General features: G+C 36.8%; 1 protein-coding gene across 2 annotated transcripts in view; it reads right to left on the bottom strand.

The window, feature by feature from the left end:
- CMSS1 (cms1 ribosomal small subunit homolog) overlaps nt 1–20,591 on the bottom strand; it is a 396,516-nt gene that overhangs the window by 312,530 nt on the left and 63,395 nt on the right. The window lies entirely within an intron of this gene.

Raw genomic sequence — 20,591 nt, 5'->3', positions numbered from 1 at the left:
TAGTTCCTGGTGCACAACATAGATCTGACATTTCTATATATTTTTAAATGATCACCATGATAAGTCTAGTTGTCATCTGTCACCTTACATAGATATTATGTAATTACTGACTATATTCCCACACCGTACATTTTATACCTGTGACTTTTATTTTGTAACTGAAAGTTTGTATCTCTTAATCTCCCTCACTTATCTCACCTATTTCTCTCCTCCCCCCACTCCCGTTTGTTCTCTGTATCTGTAACTCTGTTTGTTTAGTTGTACTTGTTCATTTGTTTGGTTTTTTTTAGATTCCTCATATAAGTGAAATCATACAGTATTTATCTTCCTCTGTTTGACTTATTTTACTTAGCATAATGCCCTCTAGGTCCCTCCACGTTGTCCCAAATAGGAAGACTTCATTCTTTATTATGGCTTAGAAATATTCCATTATGTATATATACCATATCTTCTTTATCCATTCATCTATTGATGGGCACTTAGGTTGCTTCCATATCTTGGCTATTGTAAATAATGCTGCAATGAACATATGTAAGTGCATATATCTTCTTGATTTAGTGCTTTCTTTTCCTTTGGATAAATAACCAGGAGTGGAATTGCTAGATCGAATGGTAGCTTACCACTCTGTTTGCACTTATGTGAAACCTCCAACAATGGTTAAACCTTTTTTCAGGACAGGTAACTAGTATGGCAGAAAACATAACATTTGGATATGCTACATTTTAAATAAAAAATAAGATCATGCTATTAATTTAGTGTGAATCCCTTCCCATTCTGTTGACTTGTTAGCCCTTTCTGGCTGTCCAGTTTCTTCCCCGGGTCAAAACTATAGTTTTCAGATATAGCTTGAATTAACACTCTTCACATCATTTTCCATCTTAGAATGGGCTAATAGCTAGATACCGTTATGCATCAGGATAATTTCCTTAGGAATGATAGTCTATCACCCTGTTATGGAATCACTCTGAAGGTACTTAATTTTCACTACCTTTTCCATGTCCTCTCATGGAACTGCACCTGAAAAATTGGCTCTTATCACATAAGAGATGAGTTCAACAAATACCTATTGAACACCCACACTTTCCTAGGTGCTGGGTGTGCCACAAACTATCATGAGTAACCCCATACTTTTGGTTGTCAGGAGAGCATGCCTCCAAACTCCTACTCAAAAAATGCCACACACAGTATATGTGCATGCCACATACAGTATATATTTCATCAGTGAATTATACTGATGAAAGTGTTTCCTAAAAATGTCTAATCTAACATTGTAAATATCCTCATTACTTAGGAGGTCGGTGAAAGCAAGCCAATCATTTAAATATTTTGCTCCTAAAAAATAAAATGTAGTTAGCTTAACACTGATTCTTAAAAGACCTCATATAGTATTGAGAGACAGACCACAGGAAATTAATGAAAATGTTTTGTTTTGTTTATTGGTAACATACATTATCAGCAATACATGTATATATACTACATGCAAAACACTACGCTGAGCTCTACTGGGGACAAGATATTTGGGATTACTTACACAGAAACAAATACATAAATCTGTAAAAAAGTATATATATGTATATATGTATACACACACACACATAAAACTATTCTTAAGCTTGTTGGAATCTGTGCTACTTACCAACAAGATAATGTACAGAAAAACACCTTATCCATTAGGTATATCCTGTCCAGAGTTTAACAAAGGAAAAAAAATCACTTGGCTGAAAGCGGAGTTACACAAATTGTTTAAGCAAAAAGACTGAGCTTTGCTTGACTGTTTAGCTTTAGAATACACACCGCTGATATTTAAGCAGCGTAAACTGTGTAGTATCATTGTCAGCGCAAATCATAGGTCTTTATGTGCAATAAGCTTTCCCAAAGAACATCTGGCTAATAGCCAAGCAAAAGTACATAATTTAAAACACTCAATCAGTTTCTTCTGGGGCATTTTTGTTTAGTGTTTAATAGCTTCTCCAGGGACAGGAAAATTACAAAAGTGAATTGTTTTGACATGAGCTAAAATGAGTCACCGCTCGTCACTACATTTTTGAGGATTTGGCATTAATCTTCTGAGACAATAAACCATAAACATTTGAAATAAATATCAATTTTCCTAAACAGTTTAGTAAAGTCAGTCTACTCTTCACATTGGAGCAATAAACTGGTAACCCTAAAGGAAGGCACAATCCTTTTCCCACTTGTAGCCATTTTGTTTTTTCCAAATGCTTCCTGAACATTTCAATGGCCATGTAAAGGCCCTGTGACTAAAGCAATGGTAAAGCTTAGTTCATTTTTTTTTTTAATAGCAAGTTAAAAGAATAGTATATACAATGTAATCCCTGGGTAACTTCCTAATTCATTGTTACCTACTATTTCCATGCAGTATCCCTTGCATGCAAAAGGAAGGAATTCTTAACAAGAAGCCACCCAAACTGGCTTGAGTTTAGACTTCTGGATGCTCCAAGGTCCAGATCCTACCTGCCCTGCCCCCTCAGACATGCTCTTGGGCCTAGACAAATTTCATTTTCCGTTAGATCAATGAACCTAAAATTTTCCTAGATATTAGAATCACCAAAGGAGCTTTAAAAAATCCCAATGCCCAGGGCGCACCAATTAAGTTAGAATCTCTAAGACATAAGCATCTATAATGCTGAAAGCTCTCCAGGTAATTCCAATGTGCAGCCCAGTTTGAGTATTAGTGCTTTTAGACTTGTGTGGGAGAGCAGAAAGAGGCAGGGTTAGGCAATGATCAACACCTTTGGTACTTAATGTTTGTTTTGATGAACATTAAATATGGAAAAAAAGGTTGGACTAAATAACTGTTATGAAATTATAGCTTATTAACAACAGAGTTAAGAGCACAAATTCTGGAGCCAAACTTCCTGGGTTGAATCCTGGTTATTTGTAACCTCTCAGACACAGTTTCTTCAACTATTCAATGGGAATAATAGTAGTACCCACCTTATAGGTTGCTATAAAAATTAAATGAGTTAACCTATGTAAATGTAAAGTCTTTAGAACAGTATTTTACACAGAGTAAGCACAAGGTATGTATCATTTGTTATTAATATTCTCATTATCACTATCTTTGTTATCCACCTCGTTAACATAGATGAGAGATGACTGATATCTACTAAATCTAAAAGAGATGAATGGCCTTGATTTCCAGAATTTAATCATTATGAATTTCAAGAATGACATCACCCTATGGAAAACAGTATGGAGGTTCCTTAAAAAACTAAAAATAGAACTACCATATGACCCAACAATCCCATTACTGGGCATATACCCAGAGAAAACCATAATTCAAAAAAACACATGCACCCCAACGTTCATAGCAGCACTATTTACAATAGCCAGCACATGGAAGCAACCTAAATGTCCATCAACAGAGGAATGGATAAAGAAGGTGTGGTACATATATACAATGGAATATTACTCACCATAAAAAGGAATGAAATCGGGTCATTTGTAGAGACGTGGATAGACCTAAAGAGTGTCATACAGAGTGAAGTAAGTAAGAAAGAGAAAAGCAAATGTCGTATAATAACGCATATATGTGGAATCTAGAAAAATGGTATAGATGATCTTATTTGCAACGCAGAAATAGAGACACAGACATAGAGAACAAATGTATGGATACCAAGGGGGAAAGGGGTGGGGTGGGAGGAATTGGGAGACTGGGATTGATACATATACATTATTAATACTATGTATAAAATAGACAACTGATGGGAACATACTATAGCACAGGGAACTCTACCTAATGCACTGTGGTAACCTAAATGGGAGGGAATATCTGTATGTGTATGGCCGATTCATTTTGTTGTGCAGTGGAGGCTACACAACATTGTAAAGCAACCATACTCCAACAAAAATTAGTAAAAAAAAAAAAAAAGAGTGACATCACCATTATATGTGTATAATATTTTCAATTTTAATTAATTCTTTAATTTTAATAAATATTTACTGAGCATCTACTATGTGCCAAACACTGTTCTGGATGTCTGTTACTTTATAACTTTTCAAAAAGCTTTCATGCGTATTTATATTCATTTCATCCTAAAATATTGTCAAGTTGATTCTGACCTTAGAATTTAATAGGATTTCAAAGATACAAAACAACCAGAACACCACAGATGGCATCTTACGAATGTATAGTAAGAGCTAACTAGTTGAATACTTATTATGTATATGTGCTACTCTAAGCACTCATAGGCTTTAACTCATTTAATACTCATAACAACCCTATAAGGAAGGTACTCTCACTATCCCTCATTTTATAGAAGAGGAAACAGAGACACAGAGAGGTTACAAAACCAATAAATGAAGAACTTAAGAACTTAATGCAGCGAGTCTGGCTCCAGACTCTTGCTCATCATCCTTGGGATGTTAATGTACGTTGAGGAAAAATGCCCTGAAGGTGAACCATGGTGGTGTCACAGTCAAGATGGAAGTGGGAGTCCAAAATGTCCATCATAATAATCTTAGGAACAGTGCACCTTGTATGTTATTCTTCACACTTTATCTTGGAAATATTTTGTTGAAGAATGCAATAGGGGCTTAGAAAACGGCTAGAAAAAAGGCAACAAGAGTAATCACAACAGCTACCACACAGATTTCACAAAAACCTAAAATCTTCATATACAATAACTTTTAATTATTTTAATTATATAGTCAATATAATTTACAAAGAACTTCTTTGTAGAAAGAATTACTTGGAATATTTCCTATATGACCTTAAAACATGTGATTTCCATTTTTAACTCTAGTGTGTTTGTAATGCTCATTAAGACTAAAAGGATATAGCACAGTAAGAAATCACCAAAACACCTGCAAAGTGTACTAACTTGGTATTGGAAACCAGTGATCTGCTTTTGAAAGCTATAACCAAATGTTCTGTTCAAAATAAAACTGAACAGACTTTTTATATGATACAAAATAAACATAAACATAAACATCAATGAACACCAGAAATTACTTCCTCTAAAAACGATATTTTTAGATGAGAAGAAATGAGTTCCTAGTTTAGGCCTTTAAATAAATGCACACATAACATCTCCATTTAATATAAACAAAGCACATCTATTGCAGCTGCCTCTAAGGCCTTAAATAAAAAGGAGTGTTTACATTTTTTCTTTACATGTATTCAGCCTTTCTCAGGTGATTTGAAATACCAAGAAAAATCTGATTTGTATTAATAATGATCATCTAATAACAGAATTGCTTGAAATGTACCTAAATTTCTATGAAAGCTTCAGACTCAGTGTTCATGGAATATACCTCATTTAATTGTACCTTATTCTGACATTCTTGTGTAATAGTCCAAGTCATATTAAAACAAAACAAAACTACTAGGATGATGTGAAAAATGCATACGTGTTTATGTGTGAGCGTATGTATGCATGTCAAAAGTCGACCTGTGAGAAATCTGTCACTACAGAAGAAAAATTTTGTTTAGCTGATCTTCCTAGGTTTCTATTTTTAAAGGAAGAAATTTTGAAAAGGATGAGATTGGATGTAAAGAATCAGACAAACATGGCCCCTGGGCATTGTGTAATTCCATATAAAACAATTTATTTGAAATATCTTTCATTCCATATACCCACGACATACCTCTAAAAATAAGGCAATCTACAATATAGAAATGCAGTTTCTTTCTCTAATAACCTTTTTAAAATGTCAAAATATGCAACAAAAATAATGTATCACATCTAAACTCTCAAATAAGCAACCAAGAGTTCTTTTGAATGTTTCCTTCTTTTTTGAGAGTCTGATAAGTTAGATTAAGTCTATTTAGAAATACATTTTGATGGCTATTTCAAGGAATAAAAATCCCAGTGTTAGAATAATAAATATAACATTAATATGAGGAATCCAAACTGGAATTAGGATATCTTTTATTAATACCATCAGTCCTCAATTATTCATGGTGATTAGACAACAAGGAAAACTTCATTTAGTCATGAGCACTTGATACTTCCATGGTGGTTTGTTTTGCCACGTACACTTAAGCAGAAAGGTTTGACACACAATAGGGGTGTCTCTTATAGAATTCCCCTATAATCTCCATCTCTCATTCTAGACATCCCCTTTCTGGAAAAGGTAAAATAAGAGAAAGTGATATGACCAGAAAATAGGAAACTAAATATAACCAGTTCAGAACCTCACTGCTTTCCATTAGTCTCAGAAACAAAACTTTGGTTTTCTACTTTCACTGTCCTAGATTTCTACTCAAATACACATCACCGCAGTACTCCACCAAAAGGCATCCATTATCTTGGCAATAATGGATTAATGAATCTTCAGTGAATATGAACTATCCAAGGTCTAAAAAAGTACTAGTACAGAAAATTCAAAATTTGGTGTCAGGCAAATGAACACAAATTAGTTGAGATATAGAGAGCAAAACTTTCAGTTGCCCCCCACCCCTTTTTAAATTTTGTTTCGAACTGTATTTATTGCCAAAGCTATAGAACGGTGGTCAGCAAACTTTTTTTTGTAAAGGACCAGGTAGTAAATATTTTAAGCTTTGTAGGCCACAGTCTTGTTGCCACTATTCAATTCTGCTGTTATAGCAGGAAAGCAGCCAATAATATGTAAACAAATGGATATGGCTGTGTTCCAATCAAACTTTATGGACATTAAAATTTGAATTTCATGTAATGTTCCCATATCATGGAATATTATTCTTATTTTGGAATGTTATTCTTATTTTCCAATTATTTAAAAATACAAAAAACATTCTTAACTTGTAGACAGTACAAAAATTGATGGTGGGCAGGCTATAAAACTTAGTCATGTCTTCTCTCTGTCATGTCCTGCTTTATTATACATGTAAATGTATATAGAAATTTCTGACTACAAACAAAACACTTTGTTTACATTACCTTCTTAGGTATCTATTTTTAAAGCAAGAGATCAGACAAAAAAAAAAAAAGTGTACCACTGATGCCAATCATAATAAAGCAGGATACTGGGAGAGAAGGTACAGAATAATTGAGTTCTATACCACTGACACATGTTTAAATCATATCTACAGATATATACATATTAGTAAGTTCTTTGTTCATGCTAATACTATTCATTGTCGAGGCCCAAATCAATAATAACATCAATGGATTTTTTCCCCCACAACCTGAACGACTAAAATTAAGTCTTATTAAGAAGTTAATTAAACTTAGACACAGAAAGGCTGGTAATATCCTTTGCCATAATCATTTCTGAGCAAACAAAGCGAAAAAAAAAATTGTTCTGAGAAGCAAATTATGTTTCTCCCTAGTACTTTTCTCTAATATAACAATGGACCATAATTAAATTTTAGAGACTTAAAACACAGTTCTTGTTTATTAGCCATGTACGATACATAATTGGAAACGGGCTTCAGTGCACTTCGTATATACTGATTTCTTTTTTGATTTAAGAAAATTATTTTTTCAAAGTAAATCATTGTGCTTTCAGTTTGTTAGAAGGTAAATATTGATTAATACATAGTTTGTGAAACCAAAACAACAAACACTTGCCCTTTAAGGTAATTTGTGAAATCTCAAACTACTGAGCAAAGGTTTAGTTGCTATGGCAACAAATACATCCTAAACATTGTCATTGCAGAATTATTTAAAAGAAGAGCATGCCTGAAGACAGTAATTTGGGTCCCATTCTTCTAGTCTCAGGCCTTCAAAGTGACTGTTTCTAAGTGCTTCCCTTTAATAAAAGGTCCTATTTCCTGACTAAATCCTGTCTTTCCCCTTTGGAAACCTTTGTCTCAAGACCTCTGTATGGAGTGAGAACAGCTTAAGGTGACTGCCATTCATGAAAAAGCAAAACAAAAACAAAAACAAAACCCCTAGAAAACATAAACATTCCACACACAGAAATGCTGTACTAATGGGCCATGCAGACTTTTTAAAGTAAAACAGCCCTCTATGGAAGAGCACACCAATTTTGCAGCTAACATTAGTGCAACAAATTTTCCCTTGCCTTCCTATTGCCATATGCCTGCCATTTTCTCCCTATAGTTTCCATTCACTGTTTCAAACATATGTTGCCACTTATTTGCCAGGAAAGGAATCTCTGAACTAACCCCTTTATGCATGATGAAATGGCAGACAGAACGGAGCCAGAGACAGCACCATTAGTAGTTATTCACACTTCTGTTTTCTCTTAACTTCCTTTTCTCTAAAGTTTATTCCTCATGTTAGGAGGGATGTGTAATCATAAAGATATCCTTGACTCATACTTTAGAATATGGAAGCACAGAAATTCCCTGTAGCAGAAAATGGTTCTCTCTTCCAACGAGCTGCATACCTCCGCTACAAAAAGCCTATCTTTACAGCCTAGAGCCTGACAAACACAGGTAAGAGGCTCCTTTGTCAAACCCTCACCAACTATCAACATTCTTTTCTAGTAATCACTGCTAGAGTTTAACCAACATTTAACCACAGTCATTTAATAAGGCACCTGTTCCATGGGTTCAGGTTGCTAGGTGATTAATTGCCCTGAGTCAAGAGGAGAAAACACCATGGAGATTAGTTAAAAGGAAGGGGTTTTCCACTAAAGATGAAGGGAATTTATGGAGATAAAGTGGGGAAGTCTGGTGTTATAAGTACAGTAACAAGAAATGAATGCTATTTCAGTCTGTATTGATTATCCTCTTTTGGCTTACTGAAACCAGTCTATAGGCCAAGAAACATCGCCATGGATTAATAGTTATGTTACGGTTGAACTAAGTTCCTTAAACTGTATCTGGCAAACACTACCAGGAACTTGGCCTCTTCTGGAAAAGGAGGCAAAAAATAAGCTCTTGTCCATAGCAGAAAGGAAATACAGTACCGTGAAGAACCCACAAATACTACCATTCATGTGTTATGGGATATGGTAAAAAATAAAAAACAGTCCTGCTGAGCGATAGCCCACTAAATCTATGAAGCCAACTGCAAAGCTGGATGAAGTATGATTCATTCTTTAAAGGGGGATGTTTTCAGCTTTTCCAGTCATGAACATGGGTGACTGCAAGTTGCTTAAAAGAACATGCTGTCATGCTTAAACCTGGGAGAGCTAAGAATAAAATATATTAAGCTTAACCCTCCGGGCCACATAAAATACATACAAGCATTCTCTGGGTTATGAACACCTGACTCGTGAACGTTCCCTCTATATAAAAAGCCTATCTACATTCTGCTCAAAAGGATGACACCTGGAGGGCAAGAGTATTTCCAGAGCTACTTAATTTTCCTCAGGCTAGCTAGCCAGGGGCTGCCATGGATACGATAGGGAGGTATTCACCTGGAATCCAAAGTGGGAACCTGGAACACATTTACTAATAAATATCATGTGTTATGTAAAACATAGGCTCCCAGCTAGTCCACAAAAAGCTAACTGACCTAAAATATAGTTTAAATTCTATACATTTGCAAGAATATCGTTCTCCACTACAGGCTGTAATAATCACATTATGTATAAATCTTGTGAGCTATGATATGATTGTGCTACAATATCACCATACTATCACAATTACCTAAATACAGGCTTTCAGCATTATTATGGGTTTAGTAAGTCTCCTTGTGCTAATCTGGGAACCAACTCTCTACTTAATAACTTAATAACATTGTTTCTATTGGGAAATATCTTACAAATGAACCTTTCAAATAATCTTTTTGTGAGATGGGGAAATTCCTACATTTTGAAGATTAAAGTATTCACTTTCCTTCTTGCTGTAAGAATCCAAATTGCCCTAAAATCTATATATATTCAGCATTATCCCGTGTTTCTTCTATGAGCAAGAGAAACCATAAACAACACAGACTTTAAAAGCATAAAAAAACAAAAAAACAAGAAATGGTTATTCATGGAAAGAAGAGACCAGCACACGAGCACACAAGAGTAACGTGTATAGTAAATCTGGCACCAGACCAGCTCCTCCTTAGTGACTGTACATTTTATGTTGCCCACAACAGAGGAGCAAATTGGGTGGAACTTTATTTTACCTGAACTCCTAAGTGCCACCTTGTCTCACACCTTTCTAGATGCATAACTTCCTCCTCTGCATGGAGAGGGCACTTCATTTATGCACGTTGTGTAATTCACTTAGTGTTTAACCAGTATATCTTTTTCTCCATGTTTTTTAAACTAAATGTATTTATTTTATTTATTTTTTACTTTTGGCTGCGTTGGGTCTTTGTTGCTGCGCACGGGCTTTCTCTAGTTGTGGCGAGCGGGGGCTACTCTGTTGCGGTGCGTGTGCTTCTCATTGCGGTGGCTTCTCTTGTTGAGGAACATGGGCTCTAGGCACGCGGGCTTCAGTAGCTGTGGTGAGCAGGCTTTAGAGTGCAGGCTCAGCAGTTGTGGCGCACGGGCTTAGTTGCTCCGCGGCATGTGGGATCTTCCCAGACCAGGGCTCGAACCCGTGTCCCTGCATTGGCAGGCAGATTCTTAACCACTGCGCCACCAGGGAAGCCCTTTTCTTCCATATTAATACCTCCCTAACCAACTCTTAGCTGTAAATTCCCTGAAGCAAGGAATTATTTTCTGTCTTATTTTTCTGTCTTATTTTTCACCATATAGCACTAAACTTACATAATAGCACAGAGGAAAGGAACTAAGTTTACTGGAGCCTAATATATGCTGGTACTATGTTAAATGGCTTTCTTCCCCTCAGATTTGTCTCCCTTAACACAGTAGGTATTTAATAAATGAATGCTGAATGTTTAGTCACCCAGCTTCAATAAAAAGAAAACTGTAAAGAAATTGATAGAAACGTTTGTGGATTCAGTAAAGAGGGAATAAGATTTTTTACCTTCAAAATGCCTTTGGGGTTGGTGGTAAAATCTAACTAAAATATCTATGTATTCTATGAGGGGTGTTGGTAAACAAAAACTGTTCTCAATTAGCATGGAACTCTATTTTACAGAGATAAGTATAAATCAATTATCTATAGAGCATAAAGACTTGTGGAGAGTCTACAAAATGGACAACAATATTTTGGGGCTTACCATCCAAAAATACCTAGATTCTAAAAATATTGTTACTGGAGATGGAGACACAAAGGCAGAAGGATGTGTCTTGAGAGTCCCCAGATTTCCTCATAGGAACACCTTGAGAGGACAGACACAGAGCATGCTGCATTCATCTAAACAAGGCATTGCCATTCCTAGTCACCACTGCACACCCCACCCACTTGGTCTTCTTTGGGAACGGCCCATAGGCTTTGTTGTATGAAGGCTGACCAAGGCCACGAAACATGAAGACCTGACTTGGGATGAGGGCTGAAAACCTATTCACCCAACTTTTATGGACTTTGAGTTGTTCCCTTCTGAAAATCATCTTCAGAATCTCATTCCCCCACTTCTTAGCTGAGTATAAAGCAAATGCAATATAGTGATAAGGAAAACACAGCACAGACACAAACAGCTACTGAAACAAACACTTGCACACACATGCATGCACTCACATCTATCTAACTAATGATATGCAAACAGAAATAATGGTTTCTATGATATTTAAAACAAATTTAGCCACTAAATATATCAAAAAAAGCAAGGATCTGGCAATAAAATATGGTAACATTCCAACAAATAGCCTTAGGCAGGTGACTTGTTTCTCCCAACTAGAAAGTTTAGGCTTTATCAAAATCAGAAACCACTGTCAGCAGAACCCTCAATAACATTTCTATCCATTGAACCTCTTCAATTTTGTTACTACTTTGTTTCTATTCCAAAACTAGTTTCCATTTTTAAGGGTAAAAGAATGATAGTGAATTAAGAGCAAGGGGAGATAAAGTAAGCTTCTTATATGAACTTTTTCTAAATTAGAAGTATAGTATAGTACAGTATAGTATAGAAGGTACACAAAGAATCCAAGCCGGCTTTTGCGTTGAGAGCATTTTTTGAATGCTGTGAACTTAATTTTAATTTTTATGGCACCATAGGGCACAGAGGACAAAGCCCAGGGTCCTCCTTGCCCCACATAAAGTTAGGATTACAAACAGCTAAACCATCAGTGTAAAGGTGACTAAGAAACAAAACCAACCTCCAGGAACGATAAGGAAAACCACTTTCCTTGAACTATGGCATTGGGAGAAAGGAAAGAAATAAACTTCACTGAGAATTTATAATAACAAGCTACCCAACATGAGAATTTGCAGCCCAAATTCACACTACCTAGGTGGTCCAAAAACAAAAAATAAAAAGCCTAGAGATTCTGGGCTGACAATACTCCCTGGCACCTGGCAAAAACAAATGTAAATCCTCTCTAGAGGAAGTCACCTCCAACCCAGGGTTCAAAGAATTCCCACATATAAAGTCTAAGATGTATGAGTTCATATTAAAAAAAATCCAAAAACAAACTAGAAAATAATGCATAATGACTGAAAGCCGGAGAAATCAGAATCAGAACTGTTGATAAAGACCTCAGATATTTAAATTATCAGACAGCGTGTAAAACGTATTTAATATATTAAAGATAAAAAAGGGGATTGAAATTTCTAGTTAAAAGAGTAACAGACTATAAAAGGCCAAACAAATAGGAAAAAAAAATTGGAAATGAAAAACTATAACTGTAGATCAGCAATGAGAATTAGTGAACTGGAAGAAAAATCTGAAGAAATAATAAAATGCAGCCTGAAGAGCTAGAGACGGAACAAGCTAAAGAACAGTTAAAGGATATGAAGAACAGAGTAACAAGGTCTAACATGTGTCTAAGTTTTAAAAGGTAAGGAGACAAAAAATTATTCAGAAGCCATATTTGAGGAGTTAACATTGAGAATTTTCTAGAAGTGAGGAAAGAAACCGATTCACACATACAGGAATCTTAATGAAGCCCAGAAAATATAAAATAAAGAACTCTATACTTAAGAATATCATAATGAAATGGCAGAATATCAGAAGACAAAGGAAAAATCACAAAAGCAGCCAGAGAGAAAAGGAATGACAATTAGACTGATGATTGACTTTTCAACACTAACATGGGAAGCCAAAAATCAGTGGAATATTACTCTCAATGTCCTGACAGAAATGGTGTCAACCTAGAAGTCTATACACTGTAAAAATCTTCCTAAGAACAAGGGTAAAATATAGACATGTTCAAATAAATAAAAAGAGAGAGTGTGCAAAAAACACACTTCCACTAAAGGAACTTAAAAAGTATGTACTTAGATTGAAGGAAAGTGATCCCAGATGGAAGTATGGAATAAAAGAAGGAATGATGAGCAAAGAAAGTGGTAAATATGTTGGTACATCTAAACCAACATTGACTAAAAGAACAATAATAGATAATGATAATGTCTTGTGGAATTTAAAAAAAGAACTAAAGTATATTTCAACAGTAATATAAAAATGGGGAGGGTATGCTTAAAGTGTTCTGAAGTCCTTAAAGTTTTTGGAGGATTAAAATTGTGATTAGTTTTAGACCTTGAGAATTTAACTTGTAAGGTAGAATGTATAGGCTAATTAATTCCTAATAGAATAGAAATAGTATATAACTTCCAAAGTAGAGAGGGTGAAAATGAATAAAAATAAAATCCAAAAGAAGCCAAGAAATGAGATAAAACAACAGCAAAAAAGGTGGTAAAAAACAGAACCATCAAATAAGATGACAAAAGTAAAACCAAATACATCAATAATCGCTGTAACATAGACTAAATACTCACATTAAAAGACAAAGGTTGTCAGACTGGATTAAAACAGTTCTAACAATAATAATAATTCCCAACTGTATGCTGTTCATAAGTGACTCAAACATAAGAATATAGCAAAACTGAAAGTAAAAGTTTGGAAAAGAGACATCATCAAGCAACCACTAACCAAAAGAAAGGTTATACAGCTATGTTAATATGAGACAAAAGGGACCTTAAGGCGGAAAGCGTCTATAAAGAGTCACTATATAATGTGAAGAGATTCCATTTTCTAGGAATACTTTGAACTTACATGCACATAAAAATATGGTCTCTAATAACTATATCAAGAATTGACAGATGGGCTTCCCTGGTGGCGCAGTGGTTGAGAGTCCGCCTGCCGATGCAGGGGACACGGGTTCGTGCCCCGGTCTGGGAAGATCCCACATGCCACGGAGCGGCTGGGCCCGTGAGCCATGGCCGCTGAGCCTGCGCGTCTGGAGCCTGTGCTCCACAACGGGAGAGGCCACAACAGTGAGAGGCCCGCGTACCGCAAAAAAAAAAAAAAAAAATTAAGAAGCACAACTTTAAATAACTCCCGAGCCAAAGAGAGGGATCAAAGCCCAATAAAATCACGGGGAAAAAAGAAACAAACTAAAGTTCGTAGCAAAGCTATTTTTTGTATGGAAATTTATGAAATCTCAGAACTGACCCAATGAAGACAATCACAGAATTTCTTTTCCCTGGAAGATGAAAAGTGAAGGTAAAAGTGTCTGTCTCAACAAAAAGCATTCTGAGAAGATTCTCTTCTCAACTTTACCTTCCACAATCAGTAAATAAAATTGCCGATAGCTAAGTAGTTAAGAAGGTGAACCTAAAACATAAAGAACCTCCTTCCAGTGTCAGTAATGGATCAAACAGGTACCTCTGCAAAGGATATCATCAAAACGAACAAACAAGCAAACAAACCAATTCATTCATTCATTCGGCAAGTCATTCATTCATATTCAGAGTTTGTGTGTATGATATAAGCAGCCTTGGGAGATCTTTACCCAGCTACCAACTTTTTCTCTGGGGAGAAGCTTTGATAAATCTTAATTACTTATCAAGTAAATGGCTCAAGAGAGCCATTCTTTGAGCATTCTTTTAATAAAACTAAAAGAAATTCTCCTGCTTAAGTAAAACGTTATACATCTATTTTATTTTGATTCTCAGAAAAGACCTTTAAAACTTTTCACTAGAGGCTACTCCACACCCTCACTTGTCCAAGGATTATACCTAAAAGAAGCATTAACATACGAATGTTTAACAAGGCTGGAGTATTCCTAATTCTACCTTATGGATATTGCAGCTCAACATGCAATTGAAAAGAAACTTTCCAACAAAGCCACTTAAAACTGCTTTCAGTATGTTACTCAACTGCTCAAAAGCTGCCAATGGCATCCTACTGTCTACATTAAGTTAAAACCCAAACCCCACTGCTTGAATTTTAAGACCCATTTATAGTCGGGCCCCACCCTTTGCGACCACTCTCTCCTCCAGGGCTGCAATGTATACCACTTGTACAACTGTCTGCAGGGGCCCCATACTGCTCAACAAGAGCCAGTCAGTGACTACAGTCAATCCAGGGTCCCTTTGCTCTGCCATTCTCCTTCCTTGAATTACATACTCACCCTTCAAGGTCCAGATGAACCTTATCTTCTGTTATGAAGACCGCCCAGGTATTTCTAAGTCTAACTGATACTTTTGTAAAAATTCTTACTTCACCAAACTCAGCATTCCAATTTAATATTAATTAGTTTTTGGCTTTTGTTTATTTGTTTCTTCTATCTACCCATCAAAATCTAGGCAGGGTCATGCTTTATACTCTCTACCCCCGTCACCATGAACTCAGCACAGTGACAAATACTCACAGAAGGTGCTCAACAAATATATGTTGAGTGCTTCTTAAAAGAACACGACCGATGCAGACTAGGCCTAACTTCTGTATGCCTGTAAGTCATCACAAGAGCCCCACCCCCAACAGTATTCCCTTTGATATCCCACCTCTTTCAATTTAGAAGGGAAAATGTAATATCTTTTTCATTTACTCAATTCCATTCCAGTGAGCAAGTATCATGAACAAAGGTTAATTTTTTTCAAGATTTTTCATCATATTTTCTCATTGGCATTACCTAATTGGAGAACACAGGCCCTTTCATCCCATCAGGAGCATAAAAATTCTTCAACGTTGTACATGCAAAAGCCATGCATCAGCTGCCAATCCCCCTCCCATCCATCTTGCTACTAACATATTGGCATAAATGACTGATGATAATCCTCATTCACAAAAAGTGCTATTAGTTGTTGAAGGTCACAATGACTGGACAAAAAGATAACACATATAGCCTTTGGGAAGTAGATTTCCATTCCTGATCTAAAAATTTGAATTTTATTATTCTTCATTTCCCCTTGTAGTTGTGAGCATACATAAAAGCCTGAATGTGTACTTGTGTAGCATGTAGTGTGTGTGTGGTTATGAGCAAAGAGGAGGGAAGAAAGAGGAAGAGAATTAGACATATGTTCCACAAGGTTTCAGCAAACAACAGCCATAGTTAGAGGACGGATGGATGGATGGAAAGAATCTGATTTTAACCAAAAGTCAGTCAGCACCTATCAGAGGTGAGGCAACACCTCAGCCATTTTCATATTTTGAGTCTACTGATATACTAAAAAGAGGAAATGAAATGCCAATGTAAGTTTATGAACTCATGCTAATTTTATTTTATTTATTTATTTTAAAAATCATTTATTTATTTATTTTATCTTTGCATTGGGTTTTTGTTGCTGCACGTGGGCTTTCTCTAGTTGCGGTAAGCAGGGGCTACTCTTCGTTGCGGTGTGCGGGCTTCTCATTGCGGTGGCTTCTTTTGTTGCGGAGCATGGGCTCTAGGTGTGCGGGCTTTAGTAGTTGTGGTGCACAGACTCAGTAGTTGTGGCTCGCAGGCTCTAGAGCACAGGCTCAGTAGTTGTGGCACACGGGCTTAGTTGCTCCGTGGCATGTGGGATCTTCCTGGACCAGGGATCGAACCTGTGTCCCCTGCATTGGCAGGCGGATTCTTAACCACTGCACCACCAGGAAAGTCCCGTGCTAATTTTAAATACTTGCATTTAGCAAAGAACTTTGAATTTTTGTATTGAAAGGTAAGGTAATGAAATATAATTGAGCCATTCATAGGTTTTGAAAATTAATTTATAGCATACTCTAAGTGGCATAGACTAGTAATGAGACAAATAAGCAATCTTATTATAAACTTATCATTTCTGTCAATCTTATCAGAGTATATCCGCACTTGGAGATAAATCTCAGAGTCCAAATTTGAGGTCACTCAGAGTCGACACCAGTGAGTCTCCAGATTCCCAGTGTGAATAAGTGAGCTGGAACATGGACATTCTGGCATCAATAGGGCAGGAGCCATTCATGGTAACTGAAAATTGATTCTATGTGTTTCAAAACTAAACTGGATCCGTCTTCATTAGAACTGATTATATTTAAAAAGAAACCAGCTCTATTTTAAGTTATGTTTTGCCAAGAGGCAAGTGTTAGGAAGAAACTCTGCCCCTGCAGTTTTTACTCCTCAAGTCCTCAGGCTGTCAGAGCATCATCATGACAGACTTTTCCCTACTTGCATGATTAAATACACCCCCATGGGGAAATTTCCCTAGCAAATAATATTTGTAATCAAGGAAATTAAAGAAACTTGATTAAATGGAAGAAAGACTAGTTTCCACATCAATACTTAATCAGTATCATGTTGGTTTAAAAGTACAAAGCCAGGGCCTCCCTGGTGGCGCAGTGGTTGAGAGTCCGCCTGCCGATGCAGGGGATACGGGTTCGTGCCCCGGTCTGGGAGGATCCCATATGCCGCGGAGCGGCTGGGCCCGTGAGCCATGGCCGCTGGGCCTGCGCATCCGGAGCCTGTGCTCCGCAACGGGAGAGGCCACAACAGTGAGAGGCCCGCATACCGCAAAAAGAAAAAAAAAAAAAAAAAAAAAAAAAAAAAAGTACAAAGCCAAAATCTATCACTGCAAATATGATCCCACAGTATCCTGCACACACACTTGCCTCCATGGATATGAAATAAATGGCACAAAAAATGGACCAAAAGCTAATAGTCAGTGAGTGGGAGTAGTATGTACATGATCATCATCTCTTTTTCTTGCTGGATCCAAAGCACTTCTTTGCAGTCATTTCCTCATTCAGCAGGTTTGTGGAATGCCCACTATGTGCAGGGCATTGTGCTTGTCCTCATATAGAATCTCATAGAGAGGGAAGGAGGTTTGAAAGATCAAGGTAGAGGGCTGGGCAGAATAATCATCACATATTAGGCTCTCAATAAATGACAGCAATTCTTTTCCCTTCCCTTCCCACTCCTTAAATCTTCTTTGAACCATGAAACTTAAGTCAGAGGGATTTTAAGAATATATTTGATAGGATTCTTAAATCTATGTCATAATCTGAAAAGATAAAGAACATACAGATTCAGAAGTTGGCAATAAATGAAAACAGTTTAAAACACAGTATGGTAGGATTTTTAAGTGATCCTTTCAATGTGATTTCTATTACTGTTACTGTTGTTTTGATGCTTATAGTGCTGTAAATAATTAGAGAGGGAGAGAAGAAGACGAGAAGGAGGAAAGAGAAGAGGGAGGGGAGGGAGGAGAAGAGAAAAGAGAGAGGAGAAACTGTACAAAGCAGAAACACTTCAGAGTTCTGCAGCAGAAAAGGCACCACACACTGGCCTGAGCTCTGCCCCATCTGAGTGTCCCTGAACAGGTTACTGCACAGCTTGAGTTTCAGTTTCAGTTATTCAGTTATAAGATGAGGGAAGCTGACCAGGTGATCTCCAAGATCCATTCTCACTCTACTATCCCATGGTGCAAGCATAATGAAGTAAGTGGCAGATAGGAGAGATACAAAGTTCTATGACTCCAGGCTTAGTACTGTTTACCCCCAAGACCAAATTTTACTACAAGACATTGAGTGTGATTTCTACCAGAAGTTGCTGAAGTCAGTCTGCAATTCAAACCCTGGTGCCACTCTTCACTTCCTCTGTGATCTTGCACAGGTTACTTCACCTCTCTGTTCCTCAGTTATCTATCCCACAGGGTCATTATGTGGATCAAAGTTGATATTATATGTAAAGCATACAGTTCATGGCATCCATTAAACAATAAATGTGTTATATATTATTGTTGTTATTATAGCAAAGATATAATATAAACAAAACCAACATAGGATAGAAGTGATTAACCCAGATTATCATGGGAGCAGTGCATGATGAAAATATTTAGGTGTGTGGTTCTTCATTAGGAGGCTGGTGATCAGTAAGCTCAATGACACAGTAGTTTGATGTGGTTGCCTAAAATGCTAAGAAAATTTAGGTTTACACACACACGCACACACACACATACAGAGAGAGTCTATATATAAAGGGGAAGTAACTATACTCGGAAGTAACTTGTTCATTCTGAGCACCAAACCATTAGACACGGTGTGAAAGGACTCAAATTATATCAAATAGGAACAGCTGACGATTGAGGACAAACTGTCTTCAAATATTTAAAAAACTGTCATGTCAAAGCAATGTATTTGTTCAATATGGCTCCACAGAAAGATAAGGAAGGTCAGTGGAAGCCAGAGGAAGCCAATTTTTAGTTCAGAATGGAATGGACTTGTTGAGGAAGTAACAAATCGCTGGAGCTCTTCAGCTCTGACTAATGACAACTTGACTGTGTATGCACCAACTCCCAGAAGAAGGGTGAAATTCTCACTTGAGAGAGATTTCTATTTAAGGGTGAACACAAGACTTTTGACCTCCCTCCCGAACCTGTATTTTATGATGTAAATTGGATGCCTAGTGGCATAAATTATAAAAGGATTTCTCATATACAGAATAACCAACTGGCAAGCATGCAAGACAATGTTGTTAAATAACAGAATTAATATTAAAAGCTCAGATCTCTCCATTAAATTTTTGACCAGAGTTGTCAACCCATTACCAACCTTGGTGGCTTGAGTTGATTACCGCAATATACAGATCTTTAATTTAAAAGAAATGCAACAGGGCTTCCCTGGTGTTGCAGTGGTTAAGAATCCGCCTGCCAACGCAGGGGACATGGGTTTGAGCCCTGGTCTGGGAAGATCCCACATGCCGCGGAGCAACTAAGCCTGTGCGCCACAACTACTGAGCCTGCGCTCTAAAGCCCACGTGCCACAACTACTGAGCCCCTGTGCCACAACTACTGAAGCCCGCACACCTAGAGCCCATATTCCGCAACAAGAAAAGCCACCTTAACGAGAGGCCTGTGCACCGCAACGAAGGGTAGCCCCAGCTCGCTGCAACTAAAATGAAAGCCCGCACATAGCAACTAAGACCCAATGCAGCCAAAAATAAATAAATAAATTAATTAATTAAAAAAAGAAATAAAAGAAATGCAACAAAAATATTGCATTTTTAATCCATAAAGTGGATAACTTGCTCATTAATGTTCCAGATTAGTCCTGTAGTTAGTATAAACCTAGGTACATTACACTAATATTAATTAGGATTTCAGACACATTCTTTTTGACAGTTCTAATCACGTTGTTTAATTAGCCATTTTTGATTTTTCATGTTTCCCAGAAGAGACATGCAGACTCATAAGGCATAGTGGCTGGATCAGCAATTTACTGTTTGACCTTGGGGCAAGTCCTTTTAACCTCTCCGAGATCCAATTATCTCATCTACTTAAAAAGGGAGAACAAAGAGTGGTAATAAGCAGCGTAGATGTTTTTTAAGGTCTTTTACACTATAAAATGTGATTTTATGAAATGATTATCCTTCACAATAAAACTCAAGGGCACATTTCTTATTTCTTAATTTGTTCGTCATTTTTCCCAGTGGAGACATCTTTAGCCATAATGTAGGGAAGTGAAGCATTTAGTCTATAACACCATCACTGA

Source organism: Mesoplodon bidens (assembly GCF_964165515.1).
Source record: "Mesoplodon bidens genome assembly, chromosome: 5".
NCBI lineage: Eukaryota > Metazoa > Chordata > Mammalia > Artiodactyla > Ziphiidae > Mesoplodon > Mesoplodon bidens.
Note: the sequence above shows the minus strand (reverse complement) of the source record. Positions and strands in the feature narration are given on the sequence as shown.